This window comes from Ovis canadensis, chromosome 20 (genome assembly GCF_042477335.2).
Source record: "Ovis canadensis isolate MfBH-ARS-UI-01 breed Bighorn chromosome 20, ARS-UI_OviCan_v2, whole genome shotgun sequence".
Taxonomy (NCBI): Eukaryota; Metazoa; Chordata; class Mammalia; order Artiodactyla; family Bovidae; genus Ovis; species Ovis canadensis.
In genome coordinates, this window is record NC_091264.1 from 53463016 (window position 1) to 53485322 (window position 22307).

Genomic DNA, 22307 nt, shown 5'->3' on the forward strand with positions numbered 1-22307 from the left:
CTGTTTCCCCATCTATTTGCCATATTCTGAATGTTGAGTTTTAAGCTAACTTTTTCACTCTCCTCTCTCACTTTCATCAAGAGGCTCTTTAGTTCTTCTTCACTTTCTGCCATAAGTGTGGTGTCATCTGCATATCTGAGGTTACTGATATTTCTCCTGGCAATCTTGATTCCAGCTTGTGCTTCATCCAGTCCAGCATTTCCCATGATGTGCTCTTCACATAAGTTAAATAAGCAGAGTGACCCAATACACAGCCTTGACGTACTCCTTTACCTATTTGGAACCAGTCTGTTGTTCCATGTCCAGTTCTAACTGTTGCTTCCTGACCTGCACACATATCTCTCAAGAGGCAGGTCAGGTGGTCTGGTATTCCCATCTCTTTCAGAATTTTCCACAGTTTATTGTGATCCACACAGTCAAAGGCTTTGGCATAGTCAATAAAGCAGAAATAGATGTTTTTCTGGAATTCTCTTGCTTTTTCAATGATCCAGTGGATGTCGACAATTTGATCTCTGGTTCCTCTGCCTTTTCTAAATCCAGCTTGAACATCTGGAAGTTCATGGTTCATGTACTGTTGAATTCTGGCTTGGAGAATTTTGAGCATTACTTTACTAGCATTTGAGATGAGTTCAGTTGTGTGGTAGTTTGAGGATTCTTTGGCATTGCCTTTCTTTGGAATTGGAATGAAAACTGACCTTTTCCAGTCTTGTAGCCACTGCTGAGTTTTCCCAATTTGCTGGCATATTGAGTGCAGCACTTTCACAGCACCATCTTTCAGGATTTGAAATAACTCAACTGGAATTCCATCACCTCCACTAGCTGTGTTTCTAGTGATGCTTCCTAAGGCCCACTTGACTTCGTATTCCAGGACGTCTGACTCTAGGTGAGTGATCACACCATCATGGTTATCTGGGTCATGAAGATCTGTTTTGTGTAGTTCTTCTGTGTATTCTTGCCAACTCTTAAGATCTGCTTCTGTTAGATCTGTGCCATTTCTATCCTTTATTGAGCCCATCTTTGTGTGAAATGTTTCCTTGGTATCTCTAATTTTCTTGAAGAGATCTCTAGTCTTTCTCATTCTATTGTTTTCCTCTATTTTTTTGCATTGATCACCAAGGAAGGCTTTCTTCTCTCTCCTTGCTATTCTTTGGAATCTGCATTCAGATGGGTATATCTTTCCTTTTCTCCTTTGCCTTTCACTTCTCTTCTTTTTTTCAGCTATTTGTAAGGCCTCCTCAGACAACCATTTTGCCTTTTTGCACTTCTTTTTCTTGGGGATGGTCTTGATCACTGCCTCCCATACAATGTCATGAACCTACATCCATATTTCTTCAGGCACTCTATCAAATCTAGTCCCTTGAATCTATTTCTCACTTCCACTGTATAATCATAAGGGGTTTGATTTAGGTCATATCTGAATGGCCTAGTGGTTTTCTCCACTTTCTTCAGTTTAAGTCTGAATTTGGCAATAAGGAGTTCATGATCTGAGCCCAGTCAGCTCCCAGTCTTGGTTTTGCTGACTGTATAGAGCTTCTCCATCTTTGGCTGCAAAGAATATAATCAATCTGATTTTGGTGTTGGCCATCTGGTGATGTCCATGTGTAGAGTCTTCTCTTGTGGTGTTAGAAGAGGGTGTTTGCTATGACCAATGCATTCTCTTGGCAAAACTCTGTTTGCCTTTGCCCTGCTTCATTTTGTACTCCAAGGCCAAATTTTCGTGTTACTCCAAGTATCTCTTGACTTCCTACTTTTGCATTCCAGTCCCCTATAACGAAAAGAACATCTTTTTGGGGTGTTAGTTCTAGAAGGTCTTGTAGGTCTTCATAGACCCATTCAGCTTCTTCAGCATTACTGGTCAGGGCATAGAATTACTGTGATATTGAATGGTTTGCCTTGGAAACAAACAGAGATCATTCTGTTATTTTTGAGATTGCACCCAAGTACTGCATTTTGGACTCTTTTGTTGACTATGAGGGCTACACCATTTCTTCTAAGAGATTCTTGCCCACAGTAGTAGATATAAGGGTCATCTGTGTTAAATTCATTCTTTCCAGTCTATTTTAGTTCACTGATTCCTAAAATGCCGATGTTCACTCTTTCCACCTCCTGTTTGAACACTTCCAATTTGCCTTGATTCATGGACCTAACATTCCAGGTTCCTATACAATATTGCTCTTTTCAGCATTGGACTTTACTTCCAATACCAGTCACACCAACAACTGGGTGTTGTTTTTGCTTTGGCTCCATCTCTTTATTCTTTCTGGAGTTATTTCTCCACTGATCTCCAGTAGCATATTGGACACCTACCAACCTGGGAAGTTCATCTTTCAGTGTCCTATTTTTTGCCTTTTCATGGGGTTCTCAAGGCAAGAATACTGAAATGGTTTGCCATTCCCTTCTCCAGTGGACCACATTTTGTCAGAACTCTCCACCATGACCCATCGGTCTTGGGTAGACCTACATGGCATGTCTCATAGTTTCATTGAGTTAGACAAGGCTGTGATCCATGTGATCAGGTTGGTTAGTTTTCTGCGATTGTGGTTGTCAGTCTGTCTGCCCTCTGATGGAGAAGGATAAGAGGCCTATGGAAGCTTCCTGATGGGAGGGACTGACTGCCGTACAGGTGCCTTCTCCACCTGCTCGGGTAGCATTGTCCTGCATTAGGCCTCTACCTCTGTCACATTCTTTGCATGGTGCACTCCTCATCACATTCAAGGTCTGACACCCATGCCAGGGTGCCATTCCCAAATGCCCCCAAATGGGGACGCCTACCTTGCTCAGCCCTACCTGATAGATTTCATGAGGAATTAATCAGGGAAGAAACCAGGAACGGGGTAGAAAAGAAGCATGATTTGAAATAGTTTTTGATTCTTGCCAAATAATATATGAGTTGAATTCTTTTAAAGGTCTCATTACTTTATAGTCACATTTTGCCATGATATTATTCAATAAATTGACTACTAATAATCAACCACTTGTTGCAACCATGAAATCTACCTCCAAAGGATAAAAATCACTGAAGAGAATCAGAAGAACATTATACAAGCTCTGTCATACCCATTATAATGGCTACTATCAAGAAAAGAACAAAATAACATGCAATGGTAAGGATGTGAAGAAATTGGAACCCTGTGTACTACTGGTAGAAATGTAAGATGGCTAACTGCTACAGAAAACAGTAAGGAACTTCCTTAACAGATCAAAAATAGAATTACCATATGACCCAGCAATTCCACTTCTAGATTTATATCCAAAGGAAGTGAAACATAAACTCAAAGAAATATTTATCAACCCATGTTCATAGCAGCATTATTCAAAGTAGCCCAAAAGTAGACACACCTCAGTGTCCATCAATGGATCAATAGACAAACAAAGTGTGGCATACACATACAATGGAATATTATTCAGCTGTAAAAAGGGAGAAAACTATGACATATGTTAAAACATGGATGGACCTTGAGGATATTATGCTAATTGAAACAAGCCAGTCACAAAAGCACAAATTCTTTATGGTTCTACTTGCATGAAATACCTAGAGTAGTCAAATTCATAGAGACCAAAAGTTGATTAAAGATTCTTGGCCACTGAAGGAAAAGGGAAGGGGAGTTACTGTTTAATGGTCACAGAGCTTCAGTTTTGAAGGTGCAAAGAGTTCTGGAAATGGAGGATGGTGATGGTTCCAAAACAATGAGAATATACTTTTAATGCCACCAAGCTATACACTTAATAATGTATAGATGAATTAAGATGATGAACTTAATGCTATGTTTTTTCTTAGTTCTGGCTGCTATCAGAAAATACCATGAACTAGGTGGCTTATAAACAACATAAATCTGTCTTCATAGTTCTGGAGGCTGGGAAGTCAAAAATCAAGGCAGTAGCAGATGGGGTGTCTGGTGAGGATCCACTTACTGTTCCGCTGATGGCCCTCTTCTCTCCATGTCCTCTCGCGGTGGAAAGGGTAAGGGAGCTCCCTGGAGTCTCTTTTTCAAAGGCAGTAATCCCACTCATGAGGGCTCCCTCTTCAAGACCTAACCATCTCTCAAACCCCATCTCCTGATACCATCATACTGAGGGTTGGGGGCTCAGTTTTAACATATGAATGGAAGAACACAAATATTTAGCCTATAACACATGTATTTTACCATGATAAAAACATTTTCAAGAATATTGTACAAGCTCTGAATATTATTTCAAAAGAGATGTTTTAGAAATATGCCAAGCAGGCAAACATTGACGGAGCAAGTGTATAATTCCTATGTGATTATGTGGTGCCTACACTGAGAAAACAATACTCATATTTCTAAACTATCTCATTGAAATACCCATATATTTACGGTAACCATTACAGCTCTATTTAAATACAAGAATAAGAATCTTTGAGGGGGTAATATTCTATTTTGGCCTTGGATAAATTAATACAGATTCAATTGATTCATATTTTTAAGAAACATTTTCAGAATAATTTTGGCTAAACACATGTTTGAAATGTCCATAAAATTCCTTCAACCATGCATATAGTAAAAAATATGTGAGAAAAACAACAGATAATGCCAATAATAAATTCTTCCAAGTCTATAAAATATATTGGTACTGATTTGAATAGTGCAATCACTCTACATGAATGTTTTAGACAACTTGGTTTAATTCAGCAAACTTCCATTGAACAGCTGTTTATGCCAGAATACAGTATTAAATAATGAGGCTATAGAGATGAATATAACATGATTCCTACCCTTTAGGATTTTAAATATCCTAGTTGGAAGAAGATGGGGAGTAAGAGGAGAACCAGCATTTCCTAGGAACCTGAATACAATATCTAATGTAATCCTCACAACCTCTTTTCAAGGAGGTTACCCCCATTTCTTCAGATGAGGCAACTGAAACTAACAGATTTAAATAAATCACCCAAAGATAACTATTAGTGAAACATAGTTATCTAATTTCAGCTTCACTCCATCTTATTCTGAAGTGTACGCTCTGTCTCTAGTCTTACTGCGATGTATTAAATTATACCACGCTTCAGCATGCAATAGAGAGAGTGTGTTCCTCACTCAGTAATGTCCAACTCTTTGTGACTCCATGGACTATAGCTCACCAGGCTCCTCTGTCCATGGGATTCTCCATGCAAGAATACTGGAGTGGGTTGCCATTCCCTTCTCCAGGGAATGAGACAGGCCTAGGAGTAAATAATTATAACTCATTGCTGCTGCACATCTGGACATATAGTACGTTTAGTACAGATGACACTTAAGTCATGTGATGCAGAGAAGTGACACGCAAGGTTGTGAGCAACTTTGTTCCTTAGGGCAGGCTCGGAGACACTTACTTTAATAAAGTGATTAATTCTGCAGTGCAATTTGAAATTAGATAGGAATTTTACAAATGACGAGGGAGGAAAGAATATCCAATAACAATGGAAAACATTTGAAATATTTTCTTTGGCCTTTCAGTATCAGAGTCTTGCCTCTGGTAGAAATTATCCTCCTTTTCCTTCTCCTTGTCTGTATCCTTCCTCTCTTTGAAAAACTGGATTAAAACTCTGCAGTGCACAATTCTTCCTCTAATTAAGACATCTTTTCTCATTCATTCATCCTGCTCTGCAACTTGCCCATAAGAAGTTATCTATCCCATTGCATTGGCCTCTGCTTATAAATGTTCCCAAATCTTTGCCAAGTGAGGCTGCCAGTTTGACTATCCCTGTTCTATAAATAGAAGCTTACACATATGTGCCTTTGAGTATGTTCTTTATTTTTGTAGTATGTTTATACTTGGCATATCTTGATGTGTATTATATATGCTGGGGTATAACATCTTATATCTCTTATATCTGCACATCATGTCTGAAATCATTTTCAGTGCATGAGGGATGCTCAGGAGATATTATTAATTGATTTTATGTTTTCTCAAAGAACATTCATTTTCATCATCATTATCATTATGCCCACATTGGAAAAGTGTCAGATGTCAATGTCTACTTGATAGAGAGAAACTGACTCATGAAGGTTAATATCTTGGTGAAATATTTTTTCATAGCTAACCATTTTCTAGGAAAATGATCTTTTGATGTAATGACTGCATACAGACTCATTCTTCCTCTAGGGGAAAAAAAGGACAGTCCTACAACACACATCTCCCAGGCCGTGGGTAGTGATGGGGCTAATACAGATGCCCAGAGCTTCATCCCCCTACCCAGACCTGACATTCTTTTTATCCATCATACTTCAAGCATCAGATCACTAATTCATGTACAGGATAAGACAACTGCCAAATTATTAGACTACAGAGAGAAGCGCCTCAGACACCTGTCACGTTGATGAAAGCAGCGCCGTCCTCTGACCTTTGCTGGTTCAAGGTCGATAACGAGCCAAGTCAGGCAGCGTGTGCCGGCTCCGTTAATGGGCGCTGCGTGCACACTCAGGAGTACCGCGTCTCCTGTCAATTAGCGTGGGGAAACTAGGGACTGCTGATTACCAGAGATGGGGCACAGCGAGCCGCGGTTACCTCTGCTTCTGTATCCTGCTGCATTTTAATTAGCCCTAGTCCCTCGACAACTTCTTCAGTGCTTCGTTATTGCCATCTTCAAGCAACTCAAGTAAGGCTTTTTACATTTCATGTCGCTAATTGGAAAAAATGTTGAACATCCTAGTAGTGGGGCTTGATGAGGCGCTTCTTAGAACAATACAGTCTTGACTTGCTCCGAGTGCGTGTCGCGGGACCAGGGAGGGAACCACAAGGAGAGATGGACAGCTTCCAGTAGGGAAGCCGCGGGGATGCAGCTAGGAAAGAGACAAAGTAAACGTGATGTGGCTCCACAGACAGGCGTGTCCACAGAGGGGTCTGTCTGTACTCTTACAAAGAAAAAGGCTATAAGCAGTCTCTGAATCCCCAAATCAAGAAATTTTTAAAAAGGAATTAAAACATCTGGAAAGGGAGAAGTATGGCTCCTTATAATAAGAAAGGACCTAAATCTTGACAAAATCATTCTATCCAGATATATTTAGCAGGGAAGTTTAAAATATGAAAGTCAGCAGAATTTGTTATAAACCAACACCATGGTTCTTCAGGAACAGTGGTTATTAAACTCAAGTGAGCATCAAACCACCCAGACGGCTTTGAAAAACAGACTGCTGTGTTCACACCCCACCTTCTTCAAGTCTCTGATTTAGTAGGTCTAGGGTCCACTAGGGGATCTGCTTTTCTAACAAGTTCCCAGGTGCTACGGATGCTGCTCATGGGAAGCAGAGGACCACACTTCAAGGATCTCTCTCCTAGAGACAGCTAACCAAAGTGCAGGTTACATGCCTGAAAGACATGGGTCCTTGCTAAAACAAAGACAGTCTTACATGTGATCACCTAAGTCACTGAACATCAGCATGAACCTTTATTTTTTTAATTAATGTATTTATTATAATTGGAGACATTACTTTACAATATTGTAGTGGTTTTTGCCATACATGTGTCTCCCCGTCCCAAACCCCTCTCCCACCGCCCTCCCCCATTCCATCCCTCTGGGTTGTCCCAGAGCACTGGCTTTGAGTGCCCGGTTTCATGCATTGAACTTGGACTGCTCATCTATTTCACATATGGTAATATACATGTTTCAATGCTATTCTCTCAAATCATCCCACCCTCGCCTTCTCCCACAGAGTCCAAACTCTATATGCACTAACATCATTATTTCATTTAATCATATTAATAAATACTTGTGGGAGGTATGTTGTGTGATGTTCTTTAGTGCAAGAATGTTCCTAAGGAGTTCCTTGCAAAGTAAAAAGGGCCTCTCTTTGGTAATAATGCCTCCTTCATGACACCCTCTTACTTTGTCTTTATTCATAGAGGATAAATCATAGCTAACCACAGACCAAGCTATAGGAACAATGACCTGGGAAGTATTTGAAGTAGTTGAATACATGTGTGCCATTATTGTCAAAGATTAATTGGGTATTCTATTTCGGGACTTAATCTAAAAAGTATTCCAAACACATAATCATTATGACTATGGAGCAACATGTTTTAATATATGTAGACTTCAGTTCCATATCTACAAGATATGGAAACTCACTTAGCAATTTTGGCTCTTTCTAGCATTCAGAGTTCATGAGAAGGCTCCCCCTTCTCTACTTGAGTCAACATGTTTAATGCCTGGTGGGGTGCTCAGATTAAAGATGAACTTCTAAAATTCTGGGGTCAGTCTCTTTAGCAAGTGTTTTCTTTAATTTGGATCAGCACCAAATTGAAAATACCTCTTCAGTTGCATCTCCTCAGTGTTCCTGCAGGCAGAACCTCAAAACCACACTTCACATTCCAAAACATCTACCAACCCAGATGCCCCTGGAATCAGTAATGCATAAAAAGGTAACATTCTGTACCACGGGAAGATTTCATCTTTTGAGAAATTATTCCTAGGGCAGAAATTGTCTGTCTGTTGACATCCTTGAGAAGAGTACTAGGAGAGCGTTACTTTCGAATTTGACTGAGAAATCACTTGAAATTCATACATATTTCCTCCATCTGCTTTATTTCAATGAAATATTAGAATGTCCAATGCAACTGATTTAGTAGCCTAGTATTCTGAAACTCGTGAATTCTGAATTCCCTCTACAACATCAAATGTATCGAGAGCTTCCAGTCAATTTTGAAGTTCATGCTGATCACATAAGATAGACTAGTACATAGTCTGTGTCCTTCAACACGTCAGGCACAGCTCAAGGTTTCAGAAACTGAAAGTCTAACCATGACACTTTCTTGTCCCTTCTGTCCACAGGATTTCTGCCTTTGAATGGATTGCTCAGGTACCACTCTTTTTTTTTTTTCCAGAGAGTTCGTGTAGTCCTTATTTTGCCTCTCATGGCTTTAGATAATAAAGTTAAAATTGACTTTCTCTCCACCCCAGCATACCTCGAAAACCACTAAGCTTGTATGTTGAAAATTCCCTTCATTTACCCAAACTTCTGACCGGGGCAGAGTGGGACTTTCAGATGCCACAGACGTGTGCAGCCAGGAAGGTGAGGAAGAGGAAAAGCTCCCACCCTTTCTTTTCGACATTAACCTTCCCCTGACATAGGGAACATATATAAAGTCTGCAAGGATATAGTCAAAATATCAGTATTTTTAGAGGAGTAAAGCAATAGAGTGCAGGAACAGAGATGATTGCAGTAATAGAGAAAAATAAAGACGGCTTATAAAATTTTTTAATGGAAGTGTAAAATTCTTGACTGCTGGAGTCACACGTCTTTCACAGGGATCCCAGAAATGAGATGTCTTCTGCACTTCATGTCTTATACACTCAAAATCTCACAGCCCAAGGTTTCATTTGCACTGTGTATTTTGGTAGATTTTGAGATTGTTTTCTTCAAGAGGTCAGAGTAAGACTCTATACTCCTGACATAAACCTAGAGAAGGCTAACTCTTCACAGATCAAACCATTGAGACTACATGGCCACACATGGGCAATACTGAAGGAAGTTTATAAACCAAAAGGTTTTTGTTTTGTTTTGTTTACCGTCTACTTTCATTGACATCTTTCCTGGAAGAGAGTTGTAAAGAAGGAGGAAAGAGAGGGAAAAAAGGGGTGAGTTGGGTGCTGGGGGTGTATGCGTGTGTGTGTATATGTATGAGTGTGTGTGTATGTGGTTGCACGCATGCATGTGTATAGGGTCAGACTGCCCTCTGGTGGACATAATTTATTTCTTTTAAAATACAACAAAGGAGAAAGGCAGCAAGAAAGGGAAATTAGAAAATGAAAATGGGGAAAGAATATAGAAAAAAAAAAACCAAAGTAAAAAAGAAGAAAATAACAGCTTAAAATATAAAATTTAGAATGAATAGGTTTCATAAAATCTGGTTTATTACATGGAGCTGAAGCTTATTAAAATAAGCTGAAGTCTTACTGACAATTGCCAATATCCCACACACATTCATCCCACTGCGAAATTTGGGAATGTGTGTCATTCATGTCAGCTAGGGAAAAAGAGAAATTCAGAAGAAGCTCAGTGTACCATACTCATGCCTCCGACCCACAATGACCCAAAATAAGACCAACCGGAGCCACTGTTTCTCTGCCCAGGAGTAGACCTGGAACTTTCACTGCCCACCAGATTGCAGATTGCAAGGAATTCAGGGACCCAGAAGCCCAGCCCTGAAGCCCAGCCTCTAAGCTCCTCTCTTTAGCCTGAACCTGTGAAGGGCTCGGTGCTTCTGGCCCTGATAATCTCTCACTCCTCGCCACTGAAGCAAGCACAGTGGTCTCTAACCTTGCGGAATTTGCAAACAATCACCTTCTGCTTGCAACACTGTAAGCTTCCTTAAATACTTAGCCAAAGGGCTATTTTGAAAATGGGCAAAATTAATTAAGTTCATTGAAAGCCATTAAGACATCCTAGGGCGTGCAACCAAACTGACGCTAAGCAGTAAAGAGAGGAAACGCATGCACAGCCAGCTGTGAGAAATCGCACACACAGGTGGGACAGAAGGAAAAGCAACGCAAAGACAGGAATTCTTTTTACAGGCGTGGATCTCTTCCTTCTATCCCAGAAAGGGCAGCCAGAGAGTCACATGACCATCCCTCCCTGCCTACAGGTAAGAAGAGGATGTGACCACATGTGTTTCCTCCTTGTCTCTTCTCACAGGTGAACCTGGGGTCATTCTTGGCTGAGCTCCTGTTCAAAGGCAATTAGGTTCCAGTGGACAGATGGCACCCCACTCCAGTACTCTTGCCTGGAAAATTCCATGGGCGGAGGAGCCTGGTGGGCTGCAGTCCATGGGGTCGCGAAGAGTCGGACACGACTGAGCGACTTCACTTTCACCTTTCACTTTCATGCACTGGAGAAGGAAATGGCAACCCACTCCACTGTTCTTGCCTGGAGAATCCCAGGGACGGGGAGCCTGGTGGGCTGCCGTCTGTGGGGTCGCACAGAGTCGGACACGACTGAAGCGACTTAGCAGCAGCAGTAGCAGTAGCAGCAGGACAGATATTCATGCAGAGTGAGTGACTGACCTTTGGCTTTAACGCTTGGATATTGCGTTTCTTTGAAACACTGAACACTCTGCCTAGTTTGATATAGTCTAATTAAGTGCTAACCTAAAGGTGCTGGTAATTTAAATGCATTTTGTTTCTGAAGTATTCAAATTTCTAGAGAACCAAGTCCTTGTCACCTCTTGGTTTGCAAAAGTTACATATTTTATAATACGAATCTCTTTTTATTTTTCCTCTATTCCCCTCCTCTCTGTCTCAATTTATTCACTATTATCATGCCTTTCCTCATTGAAAAATGAAACCTAATTATCTTCACTAAGAACAACAGGGCAGCAGAGAATGAGATGGTTAGATGGCATCACCGACTCAAGGGACATGATTCTGAGCAAAGCCCGGGAGATTGTGAAGGACAGGGAAGCCTGGCATGCTGCAGTCCATAGGGCAGAGTCAGATACTACTTAGCGACTGAACTACAAGAACCTTCATCTTGCACAAGCATGAGAAAATGAGCTTACCACTATGCCAGTAGCATCCCCTGATAAGGCAAGGGCTCTTGTCCTCTTGGCAAGAAGGATACATTACGGGCAGGAATCAGACAGTATGAAAGATAGTTCCACAGTGGTGGAGCAGAAATTCTAAACATAATTAACAAAAACAATCTCCAAAATTGAGTATGATAAAGGTTTAATATCAAAATGAAATTCATTTCCCATATTTAAAAAAAATTTAATTTGGATGATTACTATTGCTTGGTGGGGAGACATTGTTTACTGCAGAATTGTTTACATTGGGAGGTAAGTCACCAACTTAAAAACCAGATAAAAATTTTTTTAATGTTTTCTTTTGAGAAACTGAATTTATCAAAACCAAAAATGTGGGGTTTTTCTTTCTCACTAAGCTGAAAATGTCAGTTTAATCAAATATCTAAATCAACTTGTGGTTATAAATTGGACATTAGCAGAAATATTATTTTAGAATATAAAGACAATACATTTAAACCTTATATCTAAATAATAATACTAATTTTTGACATTTATTACTGTGTGTAACAGCATACCTCTCTAAACATAATCCAGGTTGCTAATGCCAAAATGATCTATTATAAATTGCAAACAATTTAGTTTATAAACTTTGTGCTTTTAGCAATTTTAGAAAATCAAAAATGATCTCAATTTTTGAAAATTACACCCCATTTAACATAATTCTAAAAACTGAAGCTTCAATCAATCAAGGTAGTTAGAAGAACACTTCTGTAACTAGATTAATTCATGCGATTATCATTTATGAGATTAATTTTACTTGAGGCTCATAATTATTTCCTTAGTACTAATTACTAGCTTAGGCCCACAGCTATTGACTCAAAGTTTCTTATTCATTCAGAAAATATTTATTGACTACTGGGTGGTAGCAATACATTATTTTACTTCTAACTGACATTTTTCAAATGCTGACATTAGAGAAGAGACAGACAAGTATTTGATACAGTTTTATAAAGGTCTTAACACTCCATTGCAGTAGCACAATAAAGGGCTACCTAATCAGACATAGAAAAATCAGGAAGACTTCCTAGAAGAGAAGACATCTGAGTAAAGTTAAATTTTAATAATAATAGCAATAGCAGCATTTATTCTAAATGTTTCAGTTTTTTAGTCAACATTCACAGCAGCCCTATGATAGATGCAATATTATTATTCCATTTTTCAAATAAGAAAGTGGGGGCAAGAAGGGTTAAGCTACTTAATAAAGGCAGTATAGAGAGAAAGTAGATAATTCTGGATAAAAATATAGACTTTCCTGAATCTGTAGCCCATTCTTAACCATTCACTATGATGAACCCTTTCCTATTTCAAGCAGAGAGAAGAAGAGTTCAAAGGTCCTGAGGTATAAAAAAAGACTAAGCGTTCAGAGGCCTGCAGGCAAATTAGTACAATTACAGCATAGAATATAAAGCGGGTGCCAGTGCCCCAAACCAATCTGAATATATCAATAAGAACTACAGACCTTGCTGGTTATAATGCTAATTCAAGCAATTGTACTAGTCAGGAAAAGCCTAGTCTGAGCCACAGTAACAATACAGCTCTGAAATCTCAGTGGCTTCAAACAACAAATGTTTCTTTCTTTTTCCTGTGACAAGTCCAGTATGGGAAGCTCTGCTTATCAGAGCCACTCAGGGACCAAGGCGAATCTGGGCTCCCTCTGAACCCTTGGCTTCCAAGATAGTTCTGGAAGGAATGGGGAAATTGCAAAGTCAAGCCCCAGCTATTCCTAATAAATGCCTTGACCCAATTGGGATGTATATCACTTTTATTTACTTTGCACTCTCCAACACTAATTCAGTTCAGTTCAGTCGCTCAGTCGTGTCCGACTCTTTGCGACCCCATGAATTGCAGCACGCCAGGCCTCCCTGTCCATCAGCATCTCCCGGAGTTCACTCAGACTCACGTCCATCGAGTCCGTGATGCCATCCAGCCATCTCATCCTCAGTCGTCCCTTTCTCCTCCTGCCCCCAATCCCTCCCAGCATCAGAGTTTTTTCCAGTGAGTCAACTCTTCGCATGAGGACCAACACTAATTACATGATCACATCTAACTTCAACAGAGTAAGGACACTCCCCCTTGTACTCAGAAGTTGAGCAGAACTGGATATTGGCAATTATGAGCAATGCACTTTTTTTCCCCAGTATTGAGAGAGAATAACATGCAACATATAAAAATCTGATTTTAAGTTAGACATAGTGAGGTGAGAAGGCAATGGCACCCCAACTCCAGTACTCTTGCCTGGAAAATGCTATGGACAGAGGAGCCTGGTAGGCTGCAGTCCATGGGGTCACTAAGAGTCAGATACGACTGAGCTACTTCACTTTCACTTTTCACTTTCATGCATTGGAGAAGGAAATGGCAACCCACTCCAGTGTTCTTGCCTGGAGAATCCCAGGGACAGGGGAGCCTGGTGGGCTGCCATCTATGGGGTTGCACAGAGTCGGACATGACTGAAGTGACTTAGCAACAGCAGTGAGGTTAAAATCCTAACTCCACAACTTGTTAGTTTATTCTAATTAGGTACTTAACCCTCAAAATTGCAGTTCTTTTTTTTAAATTTTATTTATTTTTAATTGGAGGGTAATTGCTTTACAATGTTGTCTTGGTTTCTGCCATACATCAACATGAAACAGCTATAGTTATACATATGTCCCCTCCCTCCTGACACACACCCCCACCTCCCACCCCATCCCATTCCATCCCACCCCTCTAGGTTGTCACAGAGCACTGGGTAGAGCTCCCTGCATCATACATAAAATTCCCACTGGCTATCTATTTTACATATGGTAATGCAGCTGCTTTTTATTAAATATAGAACATTATCCTTCCAAGATTGTTGTGAAGTTTAAATGAGATCATGTATAAAAAGCATAATGTACACGCTCCATTCAGTCAGTTCCGCCGCTCAGTCGTGTCCGATTCTTTGCAACCGCATAGACTGTAGCACGCCAGACTTCGCTGTCCATCACCAACTCCCAAAGTTTACTCAAACCCATCTCCATTGAGTCAGTGATGCCATCCAACCATCTCATCTTCTGTAGTCCCCTTCTCCTCCTGCCTTCAGTCTTTCCCAGCATCAGGGTCTTTTCCAATGAGTCAACTCTTCACATCAGGTGGCCAAAGTAATGGCATTTCAGCTTCAACATCAGTCCTTCCAATGAACACTCAGGACTGATTTTCTTTAGAATGGACTGGTTGAATCTCCTTGCAGTCCAAGGGACTCTCAAGAGCCTAATCCAACACCACAATTCAAAAGCATCAATTCTTTGGCATTCAGCTTTCTTTACAGTCCAACTCTCACATCCATACATGATTACTAGCAAAACCATAGCTTTGACTATTTGGACTTTTGTTGGCAAAGTAATGTCTCTGCTTTCTAATAAGCTGTCTAGGTTGGTCATAGCTTTTCTTCCAAGGAGGAAGCATCTTTTAATTTCATGACTTCAGTCACCATATGCAGTGATTTTGGAGCCCCAAAAATAAAGTCTGTCACTGTTTCTCCATCTATTTGCCATGAAGTGATGGGACTGGATGCCATGATCTTTGTTTTCTGAATGTTGAATTTTAAGCCAACTTTTTCACTCTCCCGTTTCACTTTCATCAAGAGGCTCTTTAGTTCTTCTTCACTTTCTGCCATAAGGGTGGTGTCATCTGCACATCTGAGGTTATTGATATTTCTCCTGGCAAACTTGATTCCAGCTTGTGCTTCATCCAGCCCAGCGTTTCTCATGATGTACTCTGCATAGAAGTTAAATAAGCAGGGTGACAATATACAGCCTTGACATACTCCTTTTCCTATTTGGAACCAGTCTATTTTTCCATGTCCAGTTCTAACTGTTGCTTCCTGACCTGCACACATATCTCTCAAGAGGCAGGTCAGGTGGTCTGGTATTCCCATCTCTTTCAGAATTTTCCACAGTTTGTTGTGATCCACACAGTCAAAGGCTTTGGCATAGTCAATAAAGCAGAAATAGATGTTTTTCTGGAACTCTCTTGCTTTTTCCATGATCCAGCAGATATTGGCAATTTGATCTCTGGTTCCTCTGCCTTTCCTAAAACCAGCTTGTACATCTAGAAGTTCATGGTTCACATATTGCTGAAGCCTGGCTTGGAGAATTTTGAGCATTGCTTTACTAGTGTGTGAGATGACTGCAGTTGTGCGGTAGTTTAATGTATGTGCCTAAGGCATAGTACAAAATAAATAAATAAATGGTGGTCTCATTTTGAATTGGTCAAGAATTTGTCACTCAGGAAGCAAACTTCTTGAAAAGGATTATAGGAAAATAATTGATTAGACTGGTTACCTTAGGTTGTACAATGAAATATCCAGTGAAGCTGCAGGAAACTCAAATGTATATGCTACAAACAAGAGATACTCTACTTTGGTCCTCCCTCATATTTTTTAAAAAATTTATTTATCTTCAATTGAAGGATAATTGCTTTACAATATTGTGTTGGTTTCTGCCATCCATCCACATGAATCGGCCATAGGTATATATACGTCCCCTTGCTCTTGAACCTCCCTGCCACCTCCCACTGCTTCCAACCCCTCAAGATTGTTACAGAGACCTGGTTTAGATTCTCCGAGTCATACAGCGAATTTCCATTGGTTTTTCTTATTGCAACAAATCACCGTGAAGCTGGTGGCCTGAAACAGTTCCCATGCATCAGCGTATAGAAGTGCAGACCGGGTGCTCCTGGGTTCTCGGGCTCCTCGCCAGACTGAAATCAAGGTATTGCCAACCTGTGCTCTGTAATGGGGCCTGTGGCCTTCCCCAGTCTTCCACAGTTACTGAAGAGTTCAGTTCCTTCTGGCTATGAGATGGAGGTCCCTGACGCTTGCTGTCTGTCTGTCAGGAGCTGTTCTCGGCTCCTAGAGGCTTTCCAGAGTCCCTCACCACATAGTCTGCCAAGGTAGTGTAGGACACAAACATGTGCTTTCTTCCAGATCAGTAGATACTCGTCTCTCTGACTTCTTCCTCTGCTATTAACCAGAGAAAACTCTATGCTTCTGAAAGGATCACTTGATTAGCTCATGCCCACTCCAGATAATTTTCCCTTTTATAATATAATGTAACATAGTAATTGGAGTGATACTCATCATATCCAGAGGTCCCACCTGCACTCAGTGGAAGAGGATTATACAAAGATAAAGAAGGTCTTTGGTAATCACCCTAGAATCCTGCCTACCACATTCCTCATGGTTCTTACAGGTTGAGCACAGCCGTGTCTTTAAATACAAATAGTGGTTCATGGAGGTAAAGCATAGAAGCATCTATGGCATAGAACACACCATCCTGAGTGCCACCTAACCTCTGATAACAAGTATGGTATGTACAATACTTGGTGCCAACTAGCCTAGAGTTCCTGAGACTTGTTTATTTGGAAACCCATTCCCAAGTACAACCTTCACATATTTGTTGTAAGGCAATTTTCCATGTGCCTTGTATTTCTGCACATCTTGCAAGCAGAGGTACACACCACCCTTTGTTCTAGACTATCTTTTAAAAGATATTTGTAGATCAAGGCAACCTTCGAAGATGGAGATAGTTTCTCTCTCAAGAGCAAAGAACATGTTTGTTCACTAACCTGTATGGAAAAGGTATCTCCTTCCAAAGAAAAAGGCATGCGTTCACACTGCCCACTATAAAAGATTCAGATTCCATGAGTCAAGAGTTCTCTCCTGAAACAGCACACTGTGTTCAGTCCATCCATCTGGAGTCATCTGCTTTCATCCCCATGGAATATGGAGACAAAGGGAAACTGACCAGTCCAGCTATTGTGACTTCTTCATCTCTGACCTAAGATTCTCACGTCTTCTGCCAGCATCCATGAAATTGTGGCAAGCTAACATATTATTGTGCAAGTGGAGTAAAATCTTGGACCTTTCATAGTTCTTGACAATATTCAATGTTTTGGAAGAGAGGATATGTTAGGCATCTGTAGGGAAAGGATGGGGCTGAACCAAAGTGTGCTTTGTTTTGAAGAAACACAAGATGTTCCAAAAAAGTTATAGTACATTCCAGCCAACAAGGTACCATAGTGCAGACAACCACACACCCCAGGTGATGGACCCATTGAGTCCTCTAACAGATATAAGGAACAGACAGTGGGAAAAATTGTTTTTAGAAGTAAAAAAATTACAGCATTTGTTTGTAAAGAATTTACACACATATTGGAGAAGGCAATGGCACCCCACTCCAGTATACTTGCCTGGAAAATCCCATGGACAGAGGAGACTGGTAGGCTGTAGTCCATGGGGTCGCACAGAGTCGGACACGACTGAGTGACTTTCCTTTCACTTTTCACTTTCATGCATTGGAGAAGGAAATGGCAACCCACTCCAGTGTTCTTGCCTGGAGAATCCCAGGGATGGGGGAGCCTGGTGAGCTTCCATCTATGGGGTCACACAGAGTCTGACACGACTGAAGCAACTTAGCAGCAGCAGCAGCAGCAGCATACACACATACTATCCCCCTTAGGTGATAAGCGTTCTGGCAGAATGCACTTAAAATTACATAGCTTGATTTTAAAAACTAAAAAAAAGAGTTTCCACATGATCTAGCAATTCCACTCCTAAGCATATATCCAGAAAAGATGAAAATTCTAATTTGAAGAGATACATGCATATCAATTTTCATAGCAGCACTATTCACAATAGCCAATACATGGAAACAGCTTAAATGTCCAACAACAGATGAATGGATAAAGAAAATATGATGTATACACACATACATATACACAGGCACACACACACACACAATGAAATACTACTCATAGAAAAAAAGAAAGAAAGAATGTCATTTGTAGAGTCATGGATAGACCTAGAGATTGTCATATTAAGTGAAGCAAGTCAGGCAGAGAGGTACCACTTATATGTGGAAGCTAAAAAATAATAAAAACCAATTTATTTACAACACATAGACTCACAGACATAAAAAAGCAAACTTATAGTTACCAAAGGGGAAGGGGAGTGAGGATAGATTAGAAGTATGGGATGAATAGAAATATACCACTATATACAAAATTGATAAACAACAAGGATTTACTACATAGCAGATGGAACTATACTCAATATTCTGTAACAGCCTATGATGGAAAAGAAACTGAAACTGCATACCTGAAACTAAGTCAATATTGTAAATCAACTTTAGTTTAATTTTTTTAAATACTTTTAAAATTATCTAGATTGAAAGATAACTTGAATAATTTAGATTTAGATCACCTGGCTTTATTTATTAAGGAGGGAAATCACATGACTCTTACATGAATATGTTCAATGTATGCTTATTTTTCTTTTCTTCAGTACTACTAATACAAATAATATTATCTTCATTTGCATAAAATAACTTTTAAATATCTTTGTTTAATGTCTGCACACAATTGATTTGTAATCTACAAATATAATTCCAACATCTATAGACTACAGATCTTACTTTTAGAAAACGTTCCACTTCATTCATAAAAGAAACCATTCCACTATGACCAGAGTTAACAGATTACATGAGGTAGATAAATTACTTTTTCCATTGTTGTTGTTTTTAGTCACTAAGTCATGTCTGACTCTTTTGTGACCCCATGGACTGTAGCCCACCAGACTCCTCTGTCAATGGGATTTCCAATGCAATAATATTGGAGTGGGTTGCCATTTTCTTCTCCAGGGGATCTTCCCGACCCAGGGATCAAACCCAGATTTTTTACCATTGAGCCACCAGGGAAGCCCAAGTTTTCCATGAGAGTTTTTAAAAACAAATGAAAAATTCTTATGAGTTTTGTTGTCGTTCAGTTGTTCAGTCGCTCAGTTATGTCCAACTCTTTGCAATCCCATGGACTGCAGCACACCAGTCTTCACTGTCCTTCACCATCTCCCGGAGTTTGCTCAAACTCATGCCCGTTAATCCGGTGATGCCATCAATCCATCTCATCCTGTGTCGTCCCCTTCTCCTGCCTTCAATGTTTCCCAGCATTAGGGTCTTTTCTAATGAGTCGGCTCTTTGCATCAGGTGGCCAAAGTATTAGAGCTTTAGCTTCAGCATCAGTCCTTCCAATCTTATGAGTTTAATTTCTCACAAAACTTTTTTCCTGCCCCTATCCATTAGTTCTACTACTGAATATTGAAATACATACACACACACACACACACACACACACACACACACACTTAACGCCACCTAGAATTTTTGTATGGAAAAGGAAGTTTTTTAAGAAGCAAGGATGTCTTTTGGGAGTTCACTAAAATCTCACATCTAGACTTATGCTGACATGTACTTAATATATCTAGCCCATTTATTTCTCATTGTCTAGCATCAAATCAATATTTTCAATGGTACAAGAAATGTCCTGGCCTGTGGTTTTAAAGGCTTCAGTATCTAGAATCAGGAAGGCTACAGGACACACTCCACCCCGGAATCTTTCGTCCAGCACAATCTGTTAGCTCATCACTTTTTAAAGTTTTAATTTCAGTTATTGATGCAGCATCAAATCTTTGATTATGTTCTGCTTGAGTGTGGGATATCTACCAGTTTGAGAGCCAACAAAAGTTTCTATTTCAGTTGATCCAAGTTAAAATGATAAAACCCTTTTCCACAGAGGGCATTCACTTACCATCGGACTTGGCCGCATCACAAACTAAAATTATTAAGCTTGATTCAAAATTAAACCAGAAGTCAAACGAAATATTTCCTGCATATAAGAACATTCATGGGTCATAGTTTACAAAGAGTTCATTTTGAAGAGAGAGTAAGGACTGAGTCATGATTTCTTAGATCAGAGCTTTCTATTTTATTCTGTTACTCAGTTTTTCTTTTGGAAATTGATTCCATCAGACATCAGTCATACTCACAATGGTATCTTTTCTATATTATGGAGGCCAGGAGATATGTGTCATTCTTTGCCCTTCTATTTATTTGAGAAGACAGACATGATACAAAAAAATCAGAACTCAGATTTAAGAAGGTTAAGAGAATAGCATGTCATTCTTAAAGTCTCAGCTTTTAAAATTTATTATATGAATTAGGTTCTGGAACTTGGAATGCTAGTATTAATTCAGTTTTGGGAATGTAAAATTGTAGGTTAGTATGGCTAGATAGAGATGTAAACAGCCATATTTACATAAATGTTGAATGCATCATGTTGAACTTGTTGAAACTTTTGAAAATACAGAAAAATGTTAAAAAAAAATTGAAGTCATCCCGTATCATGCCACCAATAATAGTCCCTATTAATATTTTGGTGCAATTTCTTCTAATATTTTTTAGTATATAGATACATATATATGTATTAGAAACTGGAATGTTTAATACAGGTTTGTACCATTTTCCTGGGACATAAATATGTTCCAAGAATGTAGGTGTTAGATATGGAAAGTACAGTAAAGTCAGGGTGGCCTCCAGAAGGAACAAGAATGAGGCTTGGAATGAAGTTTATTATAAGCATACCTCATTTTATTGCACTTCACAGATACTGGTTTTTTTTTACAATTGAAAATCTGTAGCAACCCCATATTCAGCAAGTTTATCAGCTTCATTCTTCCAACAGCATTTGCTCACTTCCTTTTTCTGTGACACATTGATAAACTTTTTGACTATTACTATATATTTGTTATAAATATAAAACTTTAGCAGGTGAAGAGTTGCTTCTTATGAATGAGCAAAGCAAATGGTTTAAAATGAATTTATTCCTGGTAAAGAGGCTGTGAAGACTGTTGAGATGATAACAAAGGATTTAGAATATTACATAAACTTAGTTGATAAAGCAATAGCAGAATTTGAGATGACTGATTGCCATTTTGGAAGTTCTACTGTAAGTAAAAGGCTATCAAACAATTTCGCACATCACAGAGAAATTGTGAAAGGACATGTCAATTGATGCAGCAAACTTTTGCCTTAAGAAATAAAATTTAAAATAAAAGTTCATAGCCACCCCCAGTCTCCAGTAACCACCATCCTGATCAGTCAACAGCCATTAATATCAAGGTAAGACCTTCCACCAGCATAAAAGACTGCAGCTTACTAAAGGCTCAGATGACGGTTGGCATTTTTTAGTAACAAAGTATTTTTTAATTAAGGTACGTACATTGTTCTTTTAGACATAGTGCTATTGCATACTTAATAGACTACAATATAGTGTAAACATAACTTCTGTATGCATTGGAAAACCAGAAAATTCATGTGACTCCCTTCACTGTGATATTTGCCTTATTGTGGCGGTCTGAACCGAACCCACAGTATCTCTGCGGTGTGCCTTATACTCACAGGTCTCAGAGAGGCGGTCACTATGTGCCATGTAAAACCACCGAAGAAGCACCAGAGTGGTCAGCAGGCAGTGGGCAGGAGTTAGCAGAAGGTCTCAGCCAGAGACTTTATTGGGATTTCTACAGGAAAGGCGAGGCAGGGCAGGGCAAACAGCTTAGGACTGCCTAATGTGAATCCTTCTGACGAGCTTTGGGACACAGAGGGGTCTTTAGTTTCCTGGTTCCTGGTGCGGGGCTGATTTAGGGCAGGAGGAATATTGGCTTGGTGTGTGAGTCACTGATAAGGACGTATGTGGGCGACATGAGCCTGAAATGTGTTGGTCTGTGTATGGAAGACATGCTCCTGGCCAAGCCCTTTGCTGTCTCTAAGGACTGGCTCTTAGATTACCCGAGGATGGGCAGTCTCGCCCCTGCCAGCAAGGCGACAAATTCCAGAGCATCAAGAATACGAAATAAGAAAGTGTAGCTAGAATAACTGGCCTGTGATAGATGGATATGAAATGGACAAACACAGAATTTGAGAAAATATAGAACAAAT